The following is a 27,450-nucleotide window of genomic DNA, read 5'->3' as shown; positions in this document are numbered from 1 at the left end:
TTGACTGTTTCTGCACACGCTCTGCCCAAGTCCCTGTCTAATTTCTGCACTCCATTGGAATGTATGTGCTTGTGCTTGTGCAATGTGCATATTGTGTGAACTCTAGGCTATAATTGAGATAATACCTTCTTACTTTCCTATCGACGTGTTCGTCAGCATAATGTAGCTTTTGATTTTATTATGGCTGCTCTTTTGCATGCCTATTTTTTATTCCAGGGCATAAAATTTTATTAAAGAGGAAGCATTATTTGTGTGAATCTAATATAGAATGCTTGTTTGCTAATTAAAGCTAGATTATTGCAGGTAAAACAGTGTTTATTGCATCAGAATTCCTTGGTCTGACAATAGAGGGGGTCAAAATTGATTTTTTTTAAAATTAGGGGTATTTCATATCTCAAAAACGTGATGTGATGGAGAAAATCTGAGGTCATTTTCGGATTCAGCGCCCCAAAATTAGCCAAAATCAGTTGTCAAAATGCCAACCTGAAATTTCGCGTAGACCAGTGATATCAAAGACACTGTCTTGGACGAACCCAAAAAGTAATAGATCGGGGTGGTTAGTAAAATGGGTGTATATCTTGCTCTCACCATGATGCAAGGCTTTAAATCGATTCAGGATATATTCTCTAGCATAGAAGTAGTCGTGGCCACCTTCATAATCGGAAAACCAATCAGTGAGCGGAGAAATCAATACTTGTTCCCCAAATAAACAGTTATCAGTGAAAATCAAAAGTATTGGAGTTTCGGCGAAAAAAGAGCAAAGACTGCGAAATTCGTCTAGGTCTTGCATCATACGAGTGTAATCTTCGCATCCGTCGTGTATTTGATCGTATCCCAGTAAAGACACTGTGAACATAATCGCGCAGGCGTCCGACAAATAATGCATATGCTGCCTCCAGAAACCCTGCAAACTACCCACGTTGATGAGATTGCATTTAATTACGTCCAGTTCAAAATCTGTTTCATCAATTCCAAACGGACGCGTCTTTGTCCACAGCAAATCTTTATCTGTAGGTATAAAGTCAGGCTGAGTAATACGGTCAATATTCGCAAGGTAATAATAGACTGACCCGAGGCGGTAGCGAAATCGTGAGGCTTCGACAAATCTTTGCAAACCAGCATCATTCCAAAGACGCTCCAAAATGATAACAATCTCTTCAGCCGTGCAGTCGGTTGATCCGTAGTGTATCGATTTCAAGTCTTTGGCGTCCACAGCCCTTTCGTTTTCTTGATACTGTTCACCATTGCACTCCATGGCTGTCACAATTTGTGTAACTGCGTACACTGTCTTATCAATTACATCTCTTGTGAAATATTTTCTTTCGTTTTCTGTGAGACTATCGCAGATCCGCCACGAATCGAATGCATTCATTATTCTGTCTCTTGGATATTTCTTAGAACCTACCAGAAGAATACGAACTGTTTTCCTTGCCTTTGCAGCAAGCTTCTGCAGCTGTCTATCGATTTCTTTTGATTTTCGTTCCGCATCTCGCTCATCAACCGATTTTAATCGCATACACGCACAAGCGTCCATATGATTCGTATTCTACCAGATGAACAGGCTTCTCATACCATCATGTATTCGTACCTTCTATTTGACAAAGCTTCATGAAACTTTCGATTCACGTCATTTCCGCCAATGTGTAACTCATCATGAATGCTGATCGATACTGTTTTCTCGAAAAAATAGGAAATGCAGGACGATGATATACCGAGCGCTGTAATTAGGGTTGCATTTAAAACAAAAACTTTAAAACAAACATGTTTAAAACATGGCCTTTATTTGAAACACGTTTTTTGTTGTTTTTTATCAGTCACAACTGCATGAATCTTTAATTGTTACGTCACAATGAAATGACATCGACAATTGAAAATACAGGGTGACTTATAGCTAATTTGTCAGAAAAGGCTTACGAACCATGTTCTAAACGGACCAACAATATCTATATCGTCATGCAACATATTTACGGTCAACGGTTCATCATCAACAGAACGTCCATTCCGTACCAATGATCTATATCTACTAGTTGAAATTGTTTACTACGCGCTGTAAATGCTAGAACCGACGTCGACTCTGTCAGGAGCAAATCGTCCGCGTGAGCTCATATTAATTGTATACTTATACATACGGCATAATTATACAACTTTTCAAGAAAAAAAAAAACAATTTCGTTCTTTTTAAAATGGCATTATTTTAAAATACTGTCTAAAACATGTTTTAAACCAGTGGTTCTTAACCTTGTCCCAAGTGCTCCCCAGGGGGCGATTTGGATTTTGAAGGGGGCCAAATGGGGGGGGGGCTCAGGGGGCGGTATGGGGACGCTGAAGATAAATGGCCAAGCAGTAGATGGTGTAGTAACGATATATGATTATATAGTTGAGCAAGAGTTCTATATGTCCATGAGTTCTCATTGGAAACTAATATTCGGCAAAATCTGACAAATCACAACGTTTCTCGTTGTGCTCATCGCGAAATATCCGTCGGCCATGTTTCTACGATTACAGAGGTTCATTTCAATTCATGTAAATGAATTTGACGTATACTTTTGGATTGCCAATTCCCAGTTATAACACTCCCGCTACGCTACCTACTCCAAGTCGTTTCGACACCTTCCTATATTTGCATTGTATCGCAGTTTTGTGGTGATGACAATATTAATAAACTGTTACTTATACTGATAGCTCGGGTTATTTACAATTATACCGGTGATTAGTCGAGTGGTCAAATAGTGAAGTCACAACGCGAAACCGGGTTTCGACCAATTACCCATTGCTCTTTTAGTACAATACTTGAAATATCGGGGCGCCGGACCCCGGCAATTTTTGAAAGGGGGCGTTGGAGAAAAAAAGGTTAATAACCACTGTTTTAAACAAAGCGTTTTAAAACACCATTTGTTTTAAATGCAACCCTAGCTGTAATATAGAGTTGATTTTCTGCCCTCAATTATGTTTCCATCAATACAGATATAATTCTTTAGATCAGGGATGTTCAATTGGCTGATCTTGGAAGTGTTGGATCCGGACCCCAGAGTTTATCTGCTTTAGTGTCTATACGTGAACTATTCGGATCTGGTAAACGGGCGGGTGAGTTGACCAGTATTATGAGACACCACCACAAACACAAGGTAAATCAACGTCAAAAGGTCGGAGATACCCATTACCCACGAGGAAATGACCCGGAATTGGAAGATAGGCGGAAGAGTTAACATCGTCACCATTAACATCACCACAGGTATGGCCAAGCAAAATAGATTGGTGGGCACCTAACGGATATAAGAAGAATTAAAACTTTTGCACATGAGCAGCAATGCTTTAGATAAGATATCGTGTCTTCCGAAAAATCTTACTTCCGAAGGCTGTGGTCATTGTCTGAGGTCAGTAAAGAAGAGCTTCTACTGTTTCGAAGTATTCAAGTAAATCTTACCTATATGCTTGTACTACATACTCAAGTGATTTATTCCGCTTCTACATCACGGTTGTCAGTTTTTATGCCTTCAGGGTTGTACCATCGTGTCCCCAAATGGCGTGGAAACAGGCAACTCTCACGGATCACTGCGATTGGTTTACGTCACACTTTTCATTTGGCCTAAGGCAATTTTACGGCCATGTTTCACCGGCTTCGACGACGCGAAATTTGATAAAATTGGTATCAATCGAAAGCTACCGCGTCATTCATTACAAAAATAAAACTTTTATTCTGATCATGGGCCTGGAACCCTCAAAATTAGCCTGGAATTTTGTATTGTAACGGAGTTTTGCATTGTGTGACGTGGAACTGGACATGGCTGCAAATGCTTTCCAACTCCTAGATGAGCTTGTTTTCTGACTTACCGAATCACAGAAATCCTCCCAGCATTTTCGTTCAGCTGATAATATAATTTTTCGACATTATGATCGCATTTTCTTGAAATTTACCACCTCCGTCAGGGCAAACGTTCTTTTTATTTTTTAGAAGGCAGCGTACTGCGCAGGCGCGGTCTTCGCTCCACCATTGGATCAGTATTGTTAAGTTGTTCCACATCACCCGACTCTCCTACCTATAAAGGAGGACGAAATGCCAAAAAGGAGGACATTTGGGCGTCGTCGAAAGACATTTTCGATTTCAGGAGGACAAATCCTCTTAAAGGATGACGTATGGTTATTAGTAACCCATGGCCTACTAGTAGATACTGAGGCGTTGCTTTGAACAATTAAATCATCAGTGATTACTTTTTTACATGCTATGCCCGCCATTTAGGTGAAGGTCTATTCGTTGAAGTCCGGTGGTGTTTATAAATGTTGTTGTCAATGAAGACCACTTTGCAGAAAATGTGGCTGTTTCAGTTGATTTGAGTCGATATTCTTCATTCCAATCACGGGGCGTGAAAACGATGCGATTTCGAACGAGTGATTCTTTTGCCCATTCCTACTCCTGACTCATAGGCAACCTCGTGCATAGACCGTTGATGTTCGGGTAACAAACTGAGCTTAGAACTTGACAACATCCGAAAAATCTTGCTTGATAATAGTTACCCTGAACACGTCATCAGCCTCAGCATAGAGAGGAATTTAACGCAATTCAACGCAGAAAAATCAACAGAGCCCATCGACGAACAATAAAGGATGTTTATATCCATCTACCTTGGATTGGCCCGATTTCCACCCGGTTTGAAAAACAATGGATTCCTGCGCTAAGTAAGTGTTACGACACAGTCAAAACCAATGTGATTTTTACGACAACACAACTGCTCCCTTCAACACTGCACTTCAACAAATGTGATTGTGGCTACGTGGGAAGAACGTCAAAACGTCTGCAGGAACGCATCGATCGAAGGCCATTAATTCTGCCATCGGCAAACATCTGTTAGATAATCCGATTTGTGCGAATAATTATCGAGACGACAGATTTCGCGTCGATGGGAGGGGCCGTTCAGACTTCCATTTGAGTGCCTTGGAGTCGACTTTTATCAAAATACACCAGCCAAAACTCTGTCAACAAAACGAGTTCGTGTACCACCTGAAAATAGTACATTGAACGCTCTCTCATTTGAGATTTGATGCTGGTGACGTCATATTTTGTGATACGATTGTTGATATAGGCTACAATGTTCTTTCCAATTCTCTACTAGTTGCTGACGATTACCCCTGACGAGTGTCAGCCGAAAATATTCGGGTTCCTTTCAATATCAATATACTATTCAATTGTATATTGAAGTTCTGTACCTCCAAGAAGCTCTCCTGACGATAAGCAAAAAGCAGAAAAAAGACGTTCCGGTATTCAACACAGCACGCGCGCGTTGAGTCACCTAATAGAGTGCACTATGCGTTCCGTTGCGCCTTGCTAATACGAATATAGCGGTGGTTACTTGAACAAGTGCCAACATATAGCTACAAGGCCACTGAAAACAGGAAGCATATGCTCCGGCAAACGATTTCCAAGGTAGGGAACATTCGATTATACCATTCGAAACCAACTTTTTCCTCGTGGGCTGAATAGAGCTCAGTTGCACGTCTGAGCTTAGACTGTTATCGAATCCAGGTTGACGTTTGCGACAAAGCTTGCGCCTTTACTATGAGATTTTGTAGGATTATAATTTACCGATCAAGGGCCTATAGCTTGTATATTTGGGCGTGGTCAGTAAGCTGCTCAGCAAATGGTGTAGTCGGGTGAATTGAATGAGATCGAGAAGAGCTAAACGCGACGTGATTTGATAGTCCGGGAGATATCCAGCTGATGAGCATACGACATCCACATCTATTTCGTTTGTTAGGTGGCATACCTCGAGATATAATACAATGATGATGTGCAATCAAGTTGCAATGTGGTATTATGTTGGGAATTTTTCCTTCTGCGTCCGTGAAGATTGCATACGGCCCTACTAAATTCATAGCTCATGCATATATCTTGATTAAAAAAAATGCACCCCCACCAATATGCCTTCTTATTTTAATTCTAGTCTAATTTGTGAAATGTCTTTATGCTCAAATTGTTTTTATTCTAATTTGAAAAAACTGTGTTCTCTAATTTTAATTTTAATAGAACTTCATAAAGATAGAAATTTTCTAGTTGCCCGACCCTGCCTCACATGCCTGCCAAGTGCCAGACTGCTACCAGTATCATATGCCGCGGAGTAATAAAGCATTCCGTTATTTCAGACTATCTACAAAAAGCATACAGTTGATTTTATTGAAATGACATGGTAAAAAATTAACATTGGTATAATTGTTCGCACCAATTCCAATTATACATTCGAGCAAAGTTATTGCAATACAAAATTTTGAATTTGCAAAATATAGTATTTACGGTGGCAAATTCTTCAATTATTTATTATTTGTCTACCCACCGTAAATACTATGATATGAAATCTCAAGTTTTGAACAATAATAACTGCGTTTCTATTGGCTGGAATTGAGACAAATTTGTTGTGCATCGTTTTTTCAGACGATCTAACAATTTCATGAGGTAGCCAATAAAATTTGAACAAAATTTATATTTATTTTTATCAAATAAATTCAAAACTTTATTCTCTTATAGCATGACCAATGACCATTATAGGTTGGATTGGAATTGAGTGAAAATTGCTGTGCAGCGTTTTATTAGGCAATCTAACAATTTTATCAAGTAGCCAGTATTATTTGAAAAAAAAATGCTATTTTTGAACAACCCTAGTGTATATATACTCTCAGATGGATGGTAAATATTTTCTGCAAATTTGGCTATTGGTTGTTCTAATTATGCTGGAAAACCAAGGTGGGATCACTTTGTCTTGGAGGAGCAGAAGGCGAGGATCGCATCTTACGAGAACATCCCCTCCCCAACCAAAGACGAGAGTGAAGAGAGCGAGATCGAGATGGTGGTCGGGTAAAGACGCGAGTGAGTGTCCGAAAAGTTTGTTACTATGATCTTATTCAGGGAATTAATATTTCGTTAGAATCCTCAAGTCCGGTAGGTCGATATTGCTGGACACATGACAGTAACGTTACCATATTTTGGAAATCTGATAAGAGGACGTTTTTTTGAAAATTTTCAGACTCTGAATACTGGATGGAAATCCTAAAAAAATAGTAAGTTTTCGGTTGTTCGACTACAAAAAGTCAACTTTCCGGCTCAACTACCGAAATGCCATTTTTCTTTCACATTATCGGTTGGTTGCAGAGGTGGACAGTAACGAAGTACTTTTACTTTTTGAAGTACTTGAAGTAGATTTTGCCTACTCGCACTACCTATTAAGTAGTTATGATTTTAGACTACTTCTACTTCTAATTGACAGTTTTCAGTTTTTTAGGCAAACATGGGCGTAAAATATCTACTTACTGACTTGTGAACTGCCACTCCTACTCCTACTTGAGTATAAATTCCGGCGTTACTTCTACTTCTACTTGAGTAGCGACGGTGAATAATTTGACCACCTCTGGTTTGTTGACAAAAAAAAGGTCAGCTTTCCGGCTCAGCTCCCGAAATAGCCACTGGAGCGTTACTTCATTGCTGATTTACTGTATCCTTGATGGATATTGTAATTGAAGATGTATTTAATCAAAAGTAAAAAACAACGACAACAATAACAGCTGACACAGCACGCCCACACTCCCCACAGCTCCCAAGCTTCTCTCGAACAGGACCAAAGACCGACGCCAGGCACTGCTTTGTGCAATGGTTCACATGACGCACATCACAATACCACAGATATTGGTCGGAATTTTTTACTTTTTGGGTGGAGACGGATTCATACTTTTGTCTCGGCTGCAGTTGCATCGGAGCCGGATTCCCCTTTTAAAAAAACAGGATCGGAGTCGCACTAGGGAATTTGTCTATCTGTCCTGCACTATATACCGGACTAGTCGGATGATTCCAGAATATAAATTTCAAATCTTATTATGCTTCATTTACCAAGGCTATATGCACACTATATATTACGTTCGTTGGGGCTATCTTCTATAACAGTGGTTCTCAAACATCACAAAATGCGACCAGAATGCTAGCAATCCCAACCGATAGTTTGATGGCATGGAAGGTTATGACTAGGGCAAGTTTCTGCAACTTTTGCAACTTTTTTTTACAACTAAAATATCCAGAAGTTATTGAGTATGGTGTTTCAAACTGTTTGGAGGAATCTTGTATTGCAAGTTTTTGTAACTTTTTCGATTTTACATGCTACTTTTTGCAAGTTTTTTCGATATCTTAAGCAACTAACTTTTTACTGGAAATATTTGGCACTATGTCACTGTCGTTTCAATTTGAGGTCCTTTCTGATTTCACGTACATCCACGCCAGAGCGTCGGTAATTATATTTTCACTGCGTCACTTTTTCAGGCTATTGATTTTGTTGAAGTCGCCAACATTGAGTTTTCCTACAGTGCCTTGGATACGGAACGATTCGAGTATACCTCATACGGTAATCATTTAAATGAACTTGTCCATAAATGCAGCTTTTTAGTGCAACTTTTGTGAAAATTAAATGCAACTTTTTTCTTTAACTTTTGTGACTAATAAGTGCAACTTGTCCATGATTTGACTGCAACAAAAACTTGCCCTAGTTATGACTGTTGATGAGAGAATTCTCCAATACGAAATTGGGACTATACACACAGCAATAACCATTAATTGGGGGTAAATCGGACGGAGCGCGAAATATTTTTTCAGTTGACAGCAGCTCCGCGCCCCTTCAGATGCTTTCAAGCCCCCAGTATGAGAGCCACTGGTCCAGCAACACCTTTATTCGCAGTAAAAGAGTGTTGGGCCGTCTGCTTTTCATCTCTGGTCTAACCTATTCTATTATCTGGTACATCTTGCTCATACGTCCATTGAACATGGTTTGTATATTGAATCGCTTGGCTGCCACATGTGACTTTTTTCCGCAGACTCAAAGCCCAAGTTAGAGGAATTGAGAGATGAGGTTTTGGCGGAAACCGAAGACTTCTACAGCGTCTGATTCTTCGCGTGATCATACATTCGAGATTTGACGAATTTCAGAGATAAAGTCTGATGTGTTCAATATACGGGGATATTTCTGCTCTAATAGAATAAATGTTCTGATTTTGAATTTTGTTAATATATATGTCGGTTTTCAGAACGTCATCCAGACTTTGACAACTAGAAAATTTTCAGCTTCTCCAAATTAGATTGGAATTAGAGTTACACAGTTGTTTCCAAATTAGATTAGAAATAGAATTAGAGCTACACAGCTTTTTCCAAATTAGATTATAATTAGAATTAGAGCTATACAGTAATTTTTGAAATTAGACTAGAATTATAATTCAGTGTTGGGATCAAGTCACTGCCTTCGAGTCACGAGTCATCTCGAGTCATTGCACATTTTGACTCGGGTCAAGTCAAGTCAATCGATTTTCAAAGGTGACTCGAGTCAAGTCAAGTCACTCGTTTTTTGGAGGTGACTCGAGTCAAGTCGAGTCAAGTCATGTCAAGTCACGAGTCAAGTCACGATTCAAGTCAAATTGAATTTTCGAAGTATGAGTGATGATGCAAAGTCATTACAGTTGGCTAACTGGGTGAATGACAGATTTATCGGCCATTTATCCTGAATCAAATAACGAATATAAACTTAAATATACGTGCGAAAAGGTGTTGTATATAGCTCAGCCGCCGGTCCGCAACGACATTCCTGCCGGTCCGCCAAGTATATTACAATTTTATACTTTAATTTCAAGATGCAATGTCGAAGGCTTGTCCATTGATAAAATAAATGAAACATCAAATTTGAAACTTTTTCCAACATTTTTCAATTTCCTTTCGCGCTTTGCACGATTTAGTGTCCCTAAATGTCTTGCTGATTAGGTGCTCTTCTCCGAGAAATACGCATGATTTATATGCATTTCGGCGTCAGCCATTACCGTGCCATGACGTGCCAACACATAATGAAGTTTAGTTTAACATGAGCCAACAATTGGGCCAACAATTCGGCCGCGCGAAAACCGCTTCAGTCATGAATGATCGAAAATTTTCGCTATTGGCGCGATTAAGCTACGTGAACTCTCTGCTTGCGCTGAGTAGAATCGATGTGCTCACAAGTACAGGTGAAAACATCCACCCAACTGTAGGGTCTGGGGGCGAAGCCTCCGGAAGTTTGGCTTATCGGCCTGTGGGGGTCCCAATACCAATGTTTTCGGGGGTGGGCTGACGAAGTGTTTTTTCGGCCCGGATTTGCAGATGGCCGGTATAGCTGCTGTAATGTGTTTTCTTGCGGCAAGCATTGCATTCGTAGTTGTCAGAGTAGCCTGCGTCTGGTGGCAGTGGACAATGAGCAAGGTAGCTTGACAAGGTGCTTGGTTTGACTCCGACACGTTTCTTCTCTCGATATTGTCAAAGAGAAGAATATTACTAGAGTTGGCGTGGTCGGTTAAATCCACGGCCTTCGGCGCGAAAGACTGTAAATGACTCTCGGCGGAAGCACGTTTATCTGAACAGGGCAATTTTACCTCGACTTGGCAGACTCACTACCATAAAAGCACATAGATGCAATCATGAATATAATTAAATACGATCAAAACCCTCTAAATGTCACTCTCTAGCACCATATAATGCAAAAAACGGTTGCATACTATTTTGGCTTCATTTCAATTTTGAAAGTTCACCGGTCCGACAGAGATTTTTTTTTAAATTTTACCGGTACGCGAGGTGAAAAAGGTTGAGAACCACTGATATAGCTCACGCACACGTAGAGATAATAAAATACGCGAGTACCGTAATTTTCCATGTATAATGCGCAAAATTTTACCGATTTTTTGCCCTAAAATAGGGGGGTGCGTATTATACATGGGTGCAGCAAGCCTTGAAAAAAAAATCGCTCAGTCAAAAACTTGAAATCACACCTTCCTTCATGCTTGTTTAAATCGCGCATCACCTCTTGCCATCGGGCATTGTAATTCGTATTATAGAGTGTAACGCGCTGCCAAATAGAGAAGCCTGTTGCCAACGAAAAGAGTGTTTCTAATTAACGAGTGTCGTCTGCAAAGCACGATCTCTTGCTGAGTTGACTTGCCGTTTGTACGCCAGCGAAATTAGGTCGCTGATTGCTACAAGCGACAAGCGTGCGCGGCAATCCTTGTTGATTCATCGCGTCAACGACAGGCCTTAACAATCGCATACACAAGAGGCCATGTGCGCAAGATATAATCGCTTGTGTAATCAGTCGCATCTCCAACAGGACTGGTGCGCCCGACGTAACCGTTGGACTGAGCAATCGCATCTGTAATTGTAATAGGCCTCGTGCGCAAGATGTCGTGTGTCGCTAGCCTGAGCTATCGCGTCGCCGACCTCGCAGGCTTTGGCTACTATCTACTCTTGTTTAGAGACAATGCTGTTAATTGTATTGTGATTAGCGATCATCATGTCATGATTGTTCGACAGTGACATCGCAAAACAGAACAACATCGAATACTAAACCGCAACCATTCATGTACTCATGTACTGGGAATGCAGGGTGCGTACTATACATGGATACAGGCTTTCCCCCAGAATATACACGTCATTTTAAGGGTGCGTATTATACATGAGGGCGCACTATATTCGGAAAATTACGGTAACTGCATAGCTACATGCTACAGTCTGTTATTATCAGTCAATATTGAGGATCGAATACGAAGCCTCGAGAAGTTGAACAAATTGATATGGTACAATACACTAACCATCTACACATCCGCAAGAATAGAAACGCATAAACTATATTCGTTGGATTTAAATCATACAAGAGTGTTGGTAAAGGTGAGCACTGCACAATGTAAGCTCTGAGCCTTCTATGAAACAAAGATACGTTGCTATTAAAATAATCTACTACTACTACTACGACATCGTGAGCTATGATCGTTTCGTTTGCGGTCAATATATTTGTGATGTACGTAACAATGGAAGATCAGTGGAACGTACAATCAGTGAAGGTCGCTCTCACAAGTGACACAAGCGAATCGCGAACAACCCGAACATACATAAGATCGGGTGATAATCGCCGAGTCAAGTCAAGTCATTTTTGCAAAGTGACTCGAGTCTGACTCGAGTCAAGTCATGAATCGAGTCATCCCAACACTGTTATAATTTTAGCTGCATTTTTTTTTCAAATCAAGTAATTCATAGCAAATCGTATTCCATTCTTATCAGCACGAGAATAGCGAACGTCTGTACAGTGTACACACGTACAGCAAGCTTGGAACCTTTCGCACTATACAATTACCCTGTAGCATTTGCAGGAATTCCAGAAATTAGATTAGAATTAAAACGGGAGCATGAAAAAATTTCACAAATTAGATTAAAATTAGAATTGGAGCATAGAAAATAGACTAGAATTCGATTACTTGGAGTTCGCTCTAATTAGTCTCATTAAAAACTAGAATAATCTAGTGGTCCAAGTCTGGTCGTTAGCTACCCGCCATGTCTTTTAGTATAGCCTACTTATGCGCACATAGGCTCGTAGTTTTAGCATTCATTAGTTACGCAGTGCTTGAAGAGAAACTTGAACGGAAACCATCCGGTTGCATACCGGGCTATAGGGTTGCATTGAAAACAAAAATAAATTCAAAACAGACATGTTTAAAACATGGCCCTGTGTAAAACATGTTTTTTTTATTGTTTTTTGTTTTGTTTCTAGTCACGACGTCACGAATCTCTAATTGCGACGACACAGCAGATTAGCATTGCCAATTGAAAATATAGAGTAGGCTAAATATTGCTCCTTTCACGAAAAAGGCTTCCGAATCCTGCCATGAACGGACAAAAATATCTTTACCGATGCAGCATTTGTATACGGTCGGCGGCCATCATCATCAGAACACCCATTCCTTTAGCAATGATCTATATCACGTGCTAACTGTTGACCCGACGACGATTTCGAGGTAGGCCTATAACCAACCATTTCATATTCCATATTACGTTTTCTATATCGAATGCAAATCGTCCGTAGGGTCGTACTATACATGTTTTGACGAAAGGATTCACACAATTACGCCATTATTATACAACCTCGGAAAAAATAGTTAAGGGCATCGTCTCAAAAAAATATCAAAGGCCGCATTATGTAAGAACTGAACAAGAGATTGATCGATACTGTTTTCTCTAAAAAAGACGAAACGGAGGACGATGATATACAAATCACTGTAATTAGGGTTGCATTTAAAACAAAAATATAGTTGAAACAAACAGGTTTGAAACACGTTTTTTATAGTTTTTATCAGCCATGGCGTCACGAATCTTTAATTGTGACGTCACAGTGAAATGGCATCGACAATAGCAAATATAGGGTAAATTATGACTCCTTTGTCACAAAGGGTTTCCGATCCCTGTCCTAAACCAGCCTTTCTTAACCTGGTCGCCAACGCCCCCGCAAGGGGCGATTTGGATTTTGAAGGGGGTGGAAACGCTCAGGGGGCGATATCGGGGGCGCTGAAGTATAATGGCCTCGCAGTAGGGACATATGATTCTATAGTAGAAGAACAGTTATATAAATCCCCGAGTTCTGATTGCAAACTAACATTCGACAAAACCTGTCAAATCTCGAAAGTTTTCGTCGCACTACGCGAGAAATATATGGCGACAATGTTTGCATCATGTTTCCATGTATGCAATTTTTTTTATAATTCATGTAAAATTAATTGCGCTTACGTTTAGATCGGAAATTCCCCGTTAAAATACTCGCGTCACGCTAGCTCGGGTTATTTTCCACAAAATTTTCGCACTCTAGGTATATTCTGTCCTGCAGCGAACAGCATGTCGAAATCGAAGAAAGAGGCATTGTACGACTTTTAAGAGTGAGAGTCCTTTGTACATTAGAGACGCTTTGAAGCTTTTTGGTTAAAATGATGAACAAAATATTTTTATATTTGAGAGCTACAAAATTAAATCTTCAGAATATTTCTTCATCGCATCGTAAATGATGATACTGTTTACCGCAACCTCGCATGAACGTTATATAATATGGGTTGCTTTATATAATGTATATTTAATTAACACGGTCAAAAAATGCACGTGAAGATGGCATATTCTGCATGTAACGCGAAACAAGGTCAACTCAACGGAAAGAAGGCGCGGAAACCGGTTCCCCGAGCACCTACCACCTCGAAAAATGGCATTTTTTTAGTTAATTTATCAGCGATCAGAGTTAGGTGAATGAATATCCCGATTATAAGTCCTCTCTTTCGGATCCGTAAATATGTGGAGGGGGCGAAAATTTGTGTCGAGATTGATAAGGCGGCGATCAGTCGAAAAAGGTTGGGAACCACTATTTTAAACGATACCAATTTAATTCATTAGATCAGGGATACTCAATTGGTTGACCTTGTTTTAGCGACCATACGTAAATTATTCGTATCTATGGTAGACATGCTGGTGGGTTGACCTATAAATTTTAGTCACCACCCAAGCATAAGGTTAATCAACATCAAAAGGTCTGGATACGCATTATTCATGAGTAGATTGTGCGGACGCGGCAGACAAGCGGGAGAGTTAACCGTATTTTAGCCACCACCGCAGGTATGGCCAACCGAAAAGGATCGGTGATATTCCTAACGGATATAAGAGGAATTCAAACTTTTGCATATGGATCTTTACTATAAATAGTTGAGTAACCTTGATTTAGGCAGGGTTATAACCAGGGTTGCCATCGACATGGACCCAAAAATAAGGACGGTCGAAAAATTAGATTAGCATTAAAAATCGTTTTTGTTCATACTTCGTTTGTATTTATACGAGCTTCGGCATATCACATGCAATTCCTCTTATTGCTATAATAATTTCGTCATTTTAATTCACCACGAGACTGCGATACAATGAAAGATAGAAAGGTTTCAAAACGATTTGGAGTAGACTTCGAAATCAGACTCCCACCTGGCCTAGGCGATGTAAAAAGGAGGCATGCACACTGAATGAAAAGTAGAAGAAGATAATATAAAAGGACGGGAGACAAAAAAGTGGCAAGTGTCGGATGGCGAGATCGAGCTGATGCTCGTGATCCGGTAAACTAGAGCACACAAAAAAAAATTTACCTCGATTTACCGCGAAATGTCTGGAAGCAGGGTGGCCAGCCATTTGGCAGTAATATAACATTACCGTCACTCAATGTAAATTCAACTTACACCCGTCCGGTAATCTAGCTTTACACGCCAGACTGTAATATTACAGTCACCTCTGGTATATTCAATCTACATTCTCTCCTGTACATTTACCAGCGAGACTGTAATTTTACCGCCCACCTAGTACCTACAACCCTACATGCTGTCCTTTGTAAATCAGATTACATGCCAGCTTCTAAATTCACGTACATCCATACCTATCCCAAAGCAACGCAATGCCAAAATACAGCTCTTAAAACGACATTGGGACAACTGTATATTCATTCATGATTCAGGATGAAAAAGTATTGCTGCTGGAAGTCTAATTCTTCTTTAGGAGGAATGCAAATATAGCACAAGTGGTCCCAAGAAAAGGTGAATTAATTCCACCGCCGGATAAACTTCCAATTGTTCCTTTTTCTCGCCTTCATTCCTTCTGTGTGACTAGTATCTTGCAGTTCCACTAAAAAGAACTCATGCGTAAGTCGCTATATTAAGCAAAGTTCCTAACCTAGACATGACATTACAATAACTACTAAGACAAATAGGCTAACAAAAATATAACAATTTTTGAAGTACCGGTACTGGTACATTGTGTGATGACGGCTCCGCCTTTTAATGATATAGCAGAGATTCATGACTTACTTTATCTAATGCAGCGGTTCTCAACCTTTTTGGACATGCGCCACCCTCGGCGATAGCCAAAAAGTTTGCGCCCCCCTGCACTTATCGTCACGTCAAAAAGAGCACACCATCTAATACAGAGATAGGCAACCTTTTTGCTAATCACGGTCACATTTCAATTACTTAGGTAGCCTAAGGCCGCATTCCGGGGCATAGCCGCCGCATATCAACCTATATCGCATCTAAGTCTGTTTAAAGCAGTGCAGTTCGCCAGCTATTACCAACAGCTACCCAGCGCACTGAGCGTTAGGCTTCTGCCAAATCTATGAAGTAATGAATGACTTACACGTGGGAATTGCTCTAAATCTTCAAAGAACATAAAAAATTTGCTCAAATGAAGTTGAGTGCGACTGCTGGAGTTTGAATTTGCCGAGCTTTCTTGAATACGAAATAAGTTTCTTCGTCAACAATCGCCTTCTGAAAATGGTTGTGAAACACATGTTAAGTCAGAATTCAGACAAACTTAGTCAAATTCTCGCGCCCCCCAGGTTGAGAACCACTGATCTAATGTATTGAAGCAAAAGGTTCCTCATTTGAGGTGGCATGTGTGCCAAACAAATCCAGCAGTGGATGGAAACATCTCTATGCTATGGCCCGAAAATTACATGAACAAGCCAACAGTTTCAACTCCTCTGTGGCAGAGTATGTGGTGTCACAGGTCACTGTGTAAGTCGACTAATATCCAAAAATAGAACAGAGAATGCGGCGAATGAAATCAAAGTCATCCCGGTGGTGTGCACAGTCGTAGATATTCACGGTAACAAATACTATGTAGTACTTTACCTTTTACGATGCGTATCCCATTCAGCATTCCTAGGAATCTTCAACGATCCACTTTCTTCAAGCACAACGAGCTTCGCTCCGCCCGGGTTGGAATCCCGGTACGTTTAGCGAAACACCGATTCCATATTGGCGCTCCACCCTTTGCTCAAATCTCAATAATAGCCAGACGACGATTCGACACTCGAACGATTTCAAAATGAGTGGTATTCATCCACTGACATGCAACCAATAATATTTACTGGCCACGTTATAATGTTTGATTTTAGGTCGTATTTTTTCATACAGAAACATTTGTCATTACATATAGTCCCTTTCCTTTCCATCTAATCTCGTATAAATTGATATATATTCGACGTGATGTTCACTACTTACTGTACTTACTTACCAGACGCTGCTTGTGATGTCACAGTTGCGCGTTGGTTGTTTACTACGAATCTCAGAAAAGCAGTAACGCGTAACCCTAACCTACTGTAGCCTATGACAGATCGCCATGTCCGCCATTAACAAATGGTCAACTGAGCAAGCGGTGCTGATATTTCTAGTTTCCCGAACAATATTATACATCCTAAACTGATATTTTAACTTATCAGTCCTATCCGTGGTAACCATCGAGACCGGCCGTATAGCCATAGCCTTATAATATAATATAGTGGCTATGGTGTACCACATTAGCTACGATTGTCTTTTACCCTAGTATGTACTTTCCTGAAATTGGTATACTGCTAGGGCCAACAATTTCCGTATGATAGACCCCAGTCTCGCGAACGTGGTTGAATCAGGTCAAATCGCACCACTAAAATTATATCAGTAACATTCAGTTCCACGTATAACATTGGCCGCAGCGATTTTCAAGCTAATCAATTTTGCCAATAACCTGATAAACTGCAGGAACGAGTAACTGCCAGTAATTTTGCGGAGAAATTCTGGTACCTTGACTTTACAGCTAAATTAAGGTAATATTACATATCAAAATGTAAAATTACAAGCTGCTCACAGTTATTGGCTGCGACTGGTAATTCGTTGCAAAATTTACAGAGATTTCCCAGTAAATCTACCAGATTTTTTTCAGTGAGGGCTTGCTAGGATTTATTCAATATAAATTCATTGTATTTCGACTTGAATGTGGACAGGACATGCTCGATGACTGCGGATAGCCGGCGAGATATTGTTCTACAAGTTGTGTCCGGCATATTTGATAGAGCGATGATCTTTTTTGTCTACCATATGGTAGTTGGACGACGTGGACGCGCGTGTGTCGTGCATATTTGATACCGAGGTGAAGAATTTATTGAAGTTTTCGGGGGCAATGGTACTGATACATAAACTTGGTTATTTCTAGTTTCCGCATATCTTTTATATTTAGAACACCGAATATTTTGAGCAGTGATTTGCTTGATACATATCTCGGTCCCTTTGGGGCACTGGCTATGATACGGAAGTAGTGTAGTAGATCGCTCGTGATGTGGCAGGGGCTCTTATGGGCGGGGTGGCATGGTGCCGAGAAACCGGGGGTGGCATGGTGACCCTTATGTCTTATGGCGGGGGTGGCATGCGGCTATTGTGTCTTATGGCGGGGGTGGCATGGTTACCTTTTCGGGTATAGGCTGCGGCGGCATGGTGCCGAGAAACCGGGGGTGGCATGGTGACCCTTATGTCTTATGGCGGGGGGTGGCATGGTGCCATTGTGTCTTATGGCTGCGGTGGCATGGTTACCTTTTCGGGTATAGGCTGCGGCGGCATGGTGTCGTGAAACCGGGGGTGGTATGGTACCGTGAAACTCGTGGTGGTATGGTGACCCTTATAACTATAGGCTGCGGTCGCACGGTACCACTGTGTCTTATGGGTGCGGTGACATGCTAACGATGATAAATGTGTCTGTCATGTATTCTTACGGGCTCTGTGATGAGTCGCCATGTGTTCTTATGGGTGCGGTCGTGATTCGCACTTTGAACCATCTCTCGCGTGGTGTTGAATAGTCACCAACAATAACCGCGCGAACGGAAACGTGGCTTGCAAGAGGATTAAGCAGTGCGTGCGACCTATATTCCGAATGACCTGCGCGCTGAATTATTTCCCGTCCAGCTGTGTGCTACTATCGATTATTACACTAGACCAGTCAGTGTGAAATAGTTTGATCGTAAATTATGATATATGATGTCGTAGTTTAGTCGTGTCAAATGACCGATCGTGTTCTCTTTCCTCGCTATTGATTGCTACCTGAATAATACTTTCAGATCGGATTATTCACACCTTCGCTGTTTCGCGCCTACAAAATAGTCTGCTGTTCACAGGCGCAACAAGAATCACAAGTATATACATTTGCACATTCGTTTATTACTCTGAAATCAAACTCTTCACAAAAACACGTACAATCGTATCATTCACTTTTTTATCATCACCAAAATTATCCAAGTATTCCTCGGTTGAAAACCCTTGAGCTCTTTTTATCAAGAATGCGATAGCATGATCTCCACACACATCTGAAGTTTTACTCTGTAGCTGTTTCCCAGTCACTGAAAATTCATCCGGCTCCAGGAATTCGATTATCTGAGGTTTTAGTGGTCCGAAACCTAGTGAATCATGAAAATGAGTATCGTCATCTCGGTGATTCGAATATCAACAATAACCGCGTTCGCATACTAACACTCTAAAAAGGTGTGAAATATTTGTAAAAATCCTACGACCACTCACAAGATAACACATCAGAATAGTCATCTCTCGTGGTTTGGTGTTACAAAGGTAGGAATTATAAGTAATATTTTGGACGACAATGATATATCGTTATTCTTATGGACGCGGCGACATGATAACGTTACAGGTATGGGCTGTGGTGGTGATGTGCCATGTGTTCTTATGGGTGCGCTCGCACGTCGTACTTTCAAGTATAGGTATCTCTCGCATGTCGTATTGGAAACTCGTGTTGGCTCGCTCACGCGGTGAAATTTTAGTAATCAGTTTGTCACAGAACTTGATTTCGCTGGTAAGATTTAACAAGTAACGAATAACAGACCGCGGTAACTTGAATAGCGACAAATTGTCACTTATTTCCGCTCTAACCCTAATCCTCTGTGAAGTGAACGCTTATTCAAAAGGGTGTGATATAATTTTAAAATCCAACGACCACTCACCGGATAATGCTTCAGACATATAGCAATCCCTCATACCCGCTCACAAGGTAATATTTCAGTAATAAGTTTGTCACAGAGCCGTCGCAGACGGTGATTCGAAAACCAACAATTTGTCACTCGCCCGCGATCGCTATATGTTTCACGCCTCCAGAATAGTGGCTGACTCTAGTTGCGTGATAAGATCCATGAAAATATTCAATCAATGTGTTAGTTTATCAACTTGAAATGAAACTCACTACACAAATCAAGTCGATTCGTATCTGAATGTTTTAAACCGGTACAACTCTAATCCTTTGACAAATCCCTTAACGCGTTTTTGTTGAATCGAACGTAACCGAATATTACTGACGCCGACTTTCAGCCACATCGAATTATTCGCACATTCCGCGTCGCTGTTTTCACACTTATAGAATCAATACCAACTATAACTCTACAAGAATCAAGAATCACAAGTATGTGCATTACACAGTTATTGTCTTTATTAACTTGAAATCAAACACTTAACAAAAACACGCAACTAATCATTTGGCAACTCTAGCATCACCAAAAAATTCCAGTATTGTTGATTGAAAATCCTTGAGTCATTATTATCAAAAATGTTATAGTACCGCATCGGGATCCATTCGCGGGATGTACTAAAGGTAAATCCAAATAATCCACATTCGCGGGATGTACTAAAGGTAAATCCAAATAATCCACATTCGCGGGATGTACTAAAGGTAAATCCAAATAATCCAGAATGAAATATTTGGACTTTGACATAGTGTGAATTGAAATAGGATTGACAAACACGACTACCAACTTTGATCCAGCCACATTTCAAGATCATACTTTGAAACAAGTAATGTAACATTACAACTCTATTCACGATCCCGCTTTCCATTTGTCAAAGAGATATTTTAACATCTTACCATACTCAAAAGAATTATTCACAACATTAACAATTGTTAAAAATCTAGTTTTCACTTACTTGATTATATCACTGCAACTCATAAATTTGAATTAATTCATCCTGGTTGTATTCGTATGCTCGGTCTTTTTTATTCAATTGTAAAGGTTGTTACTATTCTGAAGACAAAGTATTTACAAATCGGTGCATATACGATTTGACTTGGACATACTATATTTTGAGTATACGAGATTTGAATGTCTGAACAATAACTGAGAAATAATTTATCACAATTATATCCGTAATATTACAGCGTAAAAGATATTGGAATGTCAGCAACTCTGTAAGGTCATAGTTACTACCACTAATTTACCCGACCAACTCGTCATGATCATTCCTGAAATCAACACAAACGTGACCACTGACTTGAGTTAACCACAAAACAGCATCAAGTTTTAAATCCACTTGTAGCTTACGGCTTATTTGAATGCGGGTTATGTTTTGTTGTAATTGAGTGTACGGAAATAGTATTACGTCTCGACATATCACCATGTCGGAATTTGTGACAGAGAATTGAAACATATGCACTTTACAGAGTGTGAAAATATCACTTTGAGTATCGAGTACCGTTCGAAGCTAGCGATCGATTCTTAATCATTTCAGTAACTCCCCATTGTGTGTGCTAAATGTAAAATATCGCGAGGTTATACACTCTAAGACTTTGATCATTACAAAAGTATATTGTGATATGTTTGTTAGATGCATCCAATTCAACTAGAAGTGTCTAGTGCCCAACACTCGTAATATCAAAAAAGTACTTGCTACACTGTTATTTGCTACGTGTTATGCATTGTTGTTCATTTGTAGTATTGAATGAAATTGTTCTTGAACCCTCAAATAATAATTCCCGACATGAAACCAAGCCGCTGAAAGTCGTTACCATCACGAAGATACAATGTGTACGATGTTTGTCAAATGTGTCCTACCTGGCCAACAGAAAACAATTTTCACTAGCTTGGTAATGAAACCGAAGTCGCCATTCGATATATTGTTTGCGTCAAATACTTTACAACGAACACATTTGCGTGGTTGAGCTTTACATCATCAGACTGTCATCTGTACATCAAGAATACATCCGACTTGTAACCGGATCGTTTACCTAACCGAGTTGTATGCACAGTTTGATATTTTTATCATTTAGTGATTGCTGAACATACCACTTCGAAATACTGCGTTGATCTTAATTTCCATCATCGTGATAAGTGAAGTACATTTGTTTTGAATTCATAACAATAGGCTTTTCTACGACATGATAAATTATTGACAAGTTCTGCTTAGAAGATTGGTTGCATATCACGAAAAATAATATACCACACATATTATTACTGTTACTCCATTCATCGGTATTTTTTCCGTTGTCGATTTTCAAACGAGTAAAATTTATTACTTGAGTTGCTCTGCTTACTATATTTAAATGTAAACTCGCCCGTCTTTCAACAACAAACAATGTTAAAAAAGTATGCAATCAAACACAACAAGTTTTACGATACTAATTATTATCCCACATAACCCATTTCTTACCGAAGACATATGAAATATATTCATGTTACACGAAAATATTCGCTCATGCTACAAACCTGTACAATGATTGGTGGTGCTTTCAAACTGTTTCGATACCTCAAGAACTTTATTGTCTGAACGGTTGTTCATGTATCGTAATAATCAAGTAGTTCAACATAGAACTAGTATTAACAGAAACACCAGAGTTGTTTACACAAAAGTTTGTATGTGTACAGTATACGAATACCATTTGTAAGTCCAGCACAATTGTGGTATCCATACGAGTTTAGTTAACACAATTTACAACACCGAGGTCGCGTCATCTTTCGTAAGACAACAAACCAAGGCGTCAGGATATGTCCATGTCATAGCGATAAATCAGCTACTCCAACAACAGAGTGCATATGTTTCTAGTTACGGCGCTTACATCTTACACACAAATCAATCTACTCTGCTAACGAAAAGTGGTGAGTCATCATATGGTTGTCCTCACAACTAAAACATACTATCATACAAAATGGTCGTTATAGTTTGCACACCAACGGTACATCGTACAAGTAACAAGTCTCGAGAATCCAGTTATTCAAAAAACGTGAAAGTATTTCTACACCAAGTCGTTATGTTGACGAAAGCGTATATTGTAATATCATGATCGATTTGCATTCGTTGGTCACAAACTGTCACTACTCTAAATAATTCTTTTTCACTCAAACACAAACGCATACTTGTCACCATTCGTTTTCATCAAGCACGAGTTCAAGAAACTTACTTACTACGATATGAATTTTTATTTTTATGTTGTGTAAATAGGTAATAATTAATTCAAGTAACACTATATCAACATCATCGAGTTGTGCTAATAGATTTACATGTGGTCTTGTGGTTTTCGTCGGGACATACAGCACGAACTAACTGTAGACTCCTCTCTGTTGTACAGCTACTCGGTAATCGACATGCATTAACATGTAAACAACGATCTTGTTTCGTCACACCAAACATATGTTCACTGTCGCGATACTCCGCACAAGACGTGCATAGCCTTTTCACACTCGTAATAGTATACCAACGTCAAGCGATAACGTTTAACAACACCAACGACACTAAACCCACGACGTTTACCTATGTAAAATTACCACTTTCACTTGTCAGTCCATCGTTTACCTGACTAAACATATTATTTTCCTTTGGAGATCTGCCGTTTACCCAGAGTAAGAAACCATTTTCACTTGTAAATATTTTTTTTCCTCGGCTAACAAACCTTTTTTCACTTGGAAATATATTTTTTCTCTGGGTAACAAACCTTTTTCACTTGGAAATATATTTTTTCTCTGGTTAACAAACCTTTTCCACTTGGAAATATATTTTTTCTCTGGTTAACAAACCTTTTTCACTTGGAAATATATTTTTTCTCTGGTTAACAAACCTTTTTCACTTGGAAATATATTTTTTCTCTGGGCAACAAACCTTTTTCCCTGAGCAACAAACCATTTTCACTTGGTGGTCCGTCGTTTACCCGAGTAAAAAATATAATTTTCTTTTGGAGATCCGGCGTTTACCCCGTGTAACAATACATTTTCACTTGGAGAAATACTTTTACCTAGAGTAACTAATCATTTTCTCCTGGGTAACAAACCCTTTTCCCTTGGAGATATATTTTTTCCCTGGGTACTAAACCATTTTCGTTTGGAAATATATTTTTTCTCTGAGTAACAACGCCATTTTCTCTTGGAGATGTGATGTTTACCTAAGTAAAAATATCATTTTCGTTTTGAAATCTGACAACCACACGCATCAATTTGGTATTTGTTGTATTGGCGACAGTTTGAAATTGATTACAACGAACAGTGACGAAAAATATAAACCGATAACCGGTTTCAGAGTATACCCGCATCGATCGCATCGCATCTATATCATCGGTTAACCACATGAAATAACAGCATACCATTGTATATCGAAATGTATGTTTTGGAAATCGACGGATATTGTATGTCCTGGTGTGTGTGTGTCTGTGTGTGTGTGTGTGTCCCGGTTCGTTCTTTAGCCTCCCACAGAGTCAATATGTTGAAATTAGCAACCTCCACGACTTTGGTAACTGCTTGGTACACGGATAATGGTTGAATTTAGGTTCTCGTCGTGCTAACAGTTCCGGACTACTTGTGAGTTCTCTCACACATGTTTACTATATTGTGTCACTCTTTATTGGTCAATACATATCCCACCGTTCAGTTTGAAATCGGAAACCCGAGAAAGTATTAACCGGATCCGGATATCAACTCTGAATCGACACACCAATGAACAATATTCAAACATGTTACACCCCGTGTTTCCATGAAAATAACAAGACATTAGACATCCAGTATACTTCACGATTGTTCATAGATACCAAGTATTCGCGTAAACGAGATGTGTGACATTACATACATCATGGATAACATCATGGCCGGCATTACAAGCATCATGGATGACAAATTCATGTTCTCAAATCTCATACATGCACCGACTCTGTACATTCAATATGGGGGTAGATGACTTGGAGACAGAAAAACACACATATTTGACCGTAACATGGTCTTAGTATGAACCGACATGCATCCAACTTGTGGAAAAATGTGTCGCACTGACTTCGTGTTGTTCCCCCGCAAGAGTGCGATGTCTACTTCACACCTAGAGCAATTATAAAACGCATCTTCGAAACTTTTGGTCTAGTTCATCCGCTTACATTTCGAAACGGACCATCACCACAAGACTCTAACCCACCACATCCGTGGTTTCAGTTGATCATATCGAAGAATATCATGTCCATCCGTTTTACCACCCACAGATTTCGCCATCCTCCCATGGTAGTGCTAAGACACAGACAAGACGCGGCGGTGGAAATATTGAAAATGAGAAAGCAGACCATGGTGTCATTTGATCTGGATTTTACACCCGATGAACCCACCATTCGTACTGCGCATTGGGATGAGGATTCTATCATTGATGTCGAGGGAAAGGAGATGTACAGATTTGTTGGTGTCGTGAATATTCAACGAAAGTCGGGATATATGGTTGTGCATGGTTCGCGTATTTGACTGTGAAGATATCGCTATACATAACGTGCTGTTCACCGTATCGATAGCACCAACGAATATCAGGGAAAGGGTTGTAATCTCGGTGAAATAGTGTGCGACACATTTTTCCACAAGTTGGATGCATGTCGGTTCATACTAAGACCATGTTACGGTCAAATATGTGTGTTTTTCTGTCTCCAAGTCATCTACCCCCATATTGAATGTACAGAGTCGGTGCATGTATGAGATTTGAGAACATGAATTTGTCATCCATGATGCTTGTAATGCCGGCCATGATGTTATCCATGATGTATGTAATGTCACACATCTCGTTTACGCGAATACTTGGTATCTATGAACAATCGTGAAGTATACTGGATGTGTAATGTCTTGTTATTTTCATGGAAACACGGGGTGTAACATGTTTGAATATTGTTCATTGGTGTGTCGATTCAGAGTTGATATCCGGATCCGGTTAATACTTTCTCGGGTTTCCGATTTCAAACTGAACGGTGGGATATGTATTGACCAATAAAGAGTGACACAATATAGTAAACATGTGTGAGAAAACTCACAAGTAGTCCGGAACTGTTAGCACGACGAGAACCTAAATTCAACCATTATCCGTGTACCAAGCAGTTACCAAAGTCGTGGAGGTTGCTAATTTCAACATATTGACTCTGTGGGAGGCTAAAGCACGAACCGGGACACACACACACACACAGACACACACACACCAGGACATACAATATCCGTCGATTTCCAAAACATACATTTCGATATACAATGGTATGCTGTTATTTCATGTGGTTAACCGATGATATAGATGCGATGCGATCGATGCGGGTATACTCTGAAACCGGTTGTCGGTTTATATTTTCGTCACTGTTCGTTGTAATCAATTTCAAACTGTCGCCAATACAACAAATACCAAATTGATGCGTGTGGTTGTCAGATTTCAAAACGAAAATTATATTTTTACTTAGGTAAACATCACATCTCCAAGAGAAAATGGCGTTGTTACTCAGAGAAAAAAATATATTTCCAAACGAAAATGGTCTAGTACCCAGGGAAAAAATATATTTCCAAGGGAAAAGGGTTTGTTACCCAGGAGAAAATGATTAGTTACTCTAGGTAAAAGTATTTTTCCAAGTGAAAATGTATTGTTACACGGGGTAAACGCCGGATCTCCAAAAGAAAATGATATTTTTACTCGGGTAAACGACGGACCACCAAGTGAAAATGGTTTGTTGCTCAGGGAAAAAGGTTTGTTGCCCAGAGAAAAAATATATTTCCAAGTGAAAAAGGTTTGTTACCCAGAGAAAAAAATATATTTCCAAGTGAAAAAAGGTTTGTTAGCCGAGGAAAAAAATATTTACAAGTGAAAATGGTTTCTTACTCTGGGTAAACGTCAGATCTCCAAAGGAAAATAATATGTTTATTCAGGTAAACGATGGACTGACAAGTGAAAGTGGTAATTTTACATAGGTAAACGTCGTGGGTTTAGTGTCGTTGGTGTTGTTAAACGTTATCGCTTGACGTTGGTATACTATTACGAGTGTGAAAAGGCTATGCACGTCTTGTGCGGAGTATCGCGACAGTGAACATATGTTTGGTGTGACGAAACAAGATCGTTGTTTACATGTTAATGCATGTCGATTACCGAGTAGCTGTACAACAGAGAGGAGTCTACAGTTAGTTCGTGCTGTATGTCCCGACGAAAACCACAAGACCACATGTAAATCTATTAGCACAACTCGATGATGTAGATATAGTGTTACTTGAATTAATTATTACCTATTTACACAACATAAAAATAAAAATTCATATCGTAGTAAGTAAGTTTCTTGAACTCGTGCTTGATGAAAACGAATGGTGACAAGTATGCGTTTGTGTTTGAGTGAAAAAGAATTATTTAGAGTAGTGACAGTTTGTGACCAACGAATGCAAATCGATCATGATATTACAATATACGCTTTCGTCAACATAACGACTTGGTGTAGAAATACTTTCACGTTTTTTGAATAACTGGATTCTCGAGACTTGTTACTTGTACGATGTACCGTTGGTGTGCAAACTATAACGACCATTTTGTATGATAGTATGTTTTAGTTGTGAGGACAACCATATGATGACTCACCACTTTTCGTTAGCAAAGTAGATTGATTTGTGTGTAAGATGTAAGCGCCGTAACTAGAAACATATGCACTCTGTTGTTGGAGTAGCTGATTTATTGCTATGACATGGACATATCCTGAAGCCTTGGTTTGTTGTCTTACGAAAGATGACGCGACCTCGGTGTTGTAAATTGTGTTAACTAAACTCG

The 27,450-nt window shown here is 39.6% G+C and overlaps 2 long non-coding RNA genes across 3 annotated transcripts; one reads left to right on the top strand and one right to left on the bottom strand.

Moving 5' to 3' along the window:
- Nucleotides 1-6,656: 6,656 nt before the first annotated feature.
- Nucleotides 6,657-9,020, top strand: LOC145442438 (uncharacterized). Its single transcript, XR_013916070.1, has 2 exons — nucleotides 6,657-6,853; nucleotides 8,839-9,020. It is a non-coding gene; the product is annotated as an uncharacterized LOC145442438 (long non-coding RNA).
- Nucleotides 9,021-15,283: 6,263 nt separating this feature from the next.
- On the bottom strand, nucleotides 15,284-17,178 carry LOC145442285 (uncharacterized). Of its 2 annotated transcripts, XR_013916009.1 has the most exons (3): nucleotides 16,498-17,178; nucleotides 16,001-16,131; nucleotides 15,284-15,493 (listed from the first exon to the last, which is right to left on the bottom strand). It is a non-coding gene; the product is annotated as an uncharacterized LOC145442285 (long non-coding RNA). The 2 variants fall into 2 exon arrangements; XR_013916008.1 differs by having other exon boundaries at nucleotides 16,001-17,178.
- Nucleotides 17,179-27,450: the final 10,272 nt, after the last annotated feature.

This window comes from Botryllus schlosseri, chromosome 7 (genome assembly GCF_051294905.1).
Source record: "Botryllus schlosseri isolate E-star chromosome 7, Bs_hap1, whole genome shotgun sequence".
NCBI classification, from domain to species: domain Eukaryota; kingdom Metazoa; phylum Chordata; class Ascidiacea; order Stolidobranchia; family Styelidae; genus Botryllus; species Botryllus schlosseri.
This window is presented reverse-complemented; position numbering and strand designations above follow the sequence as displayed.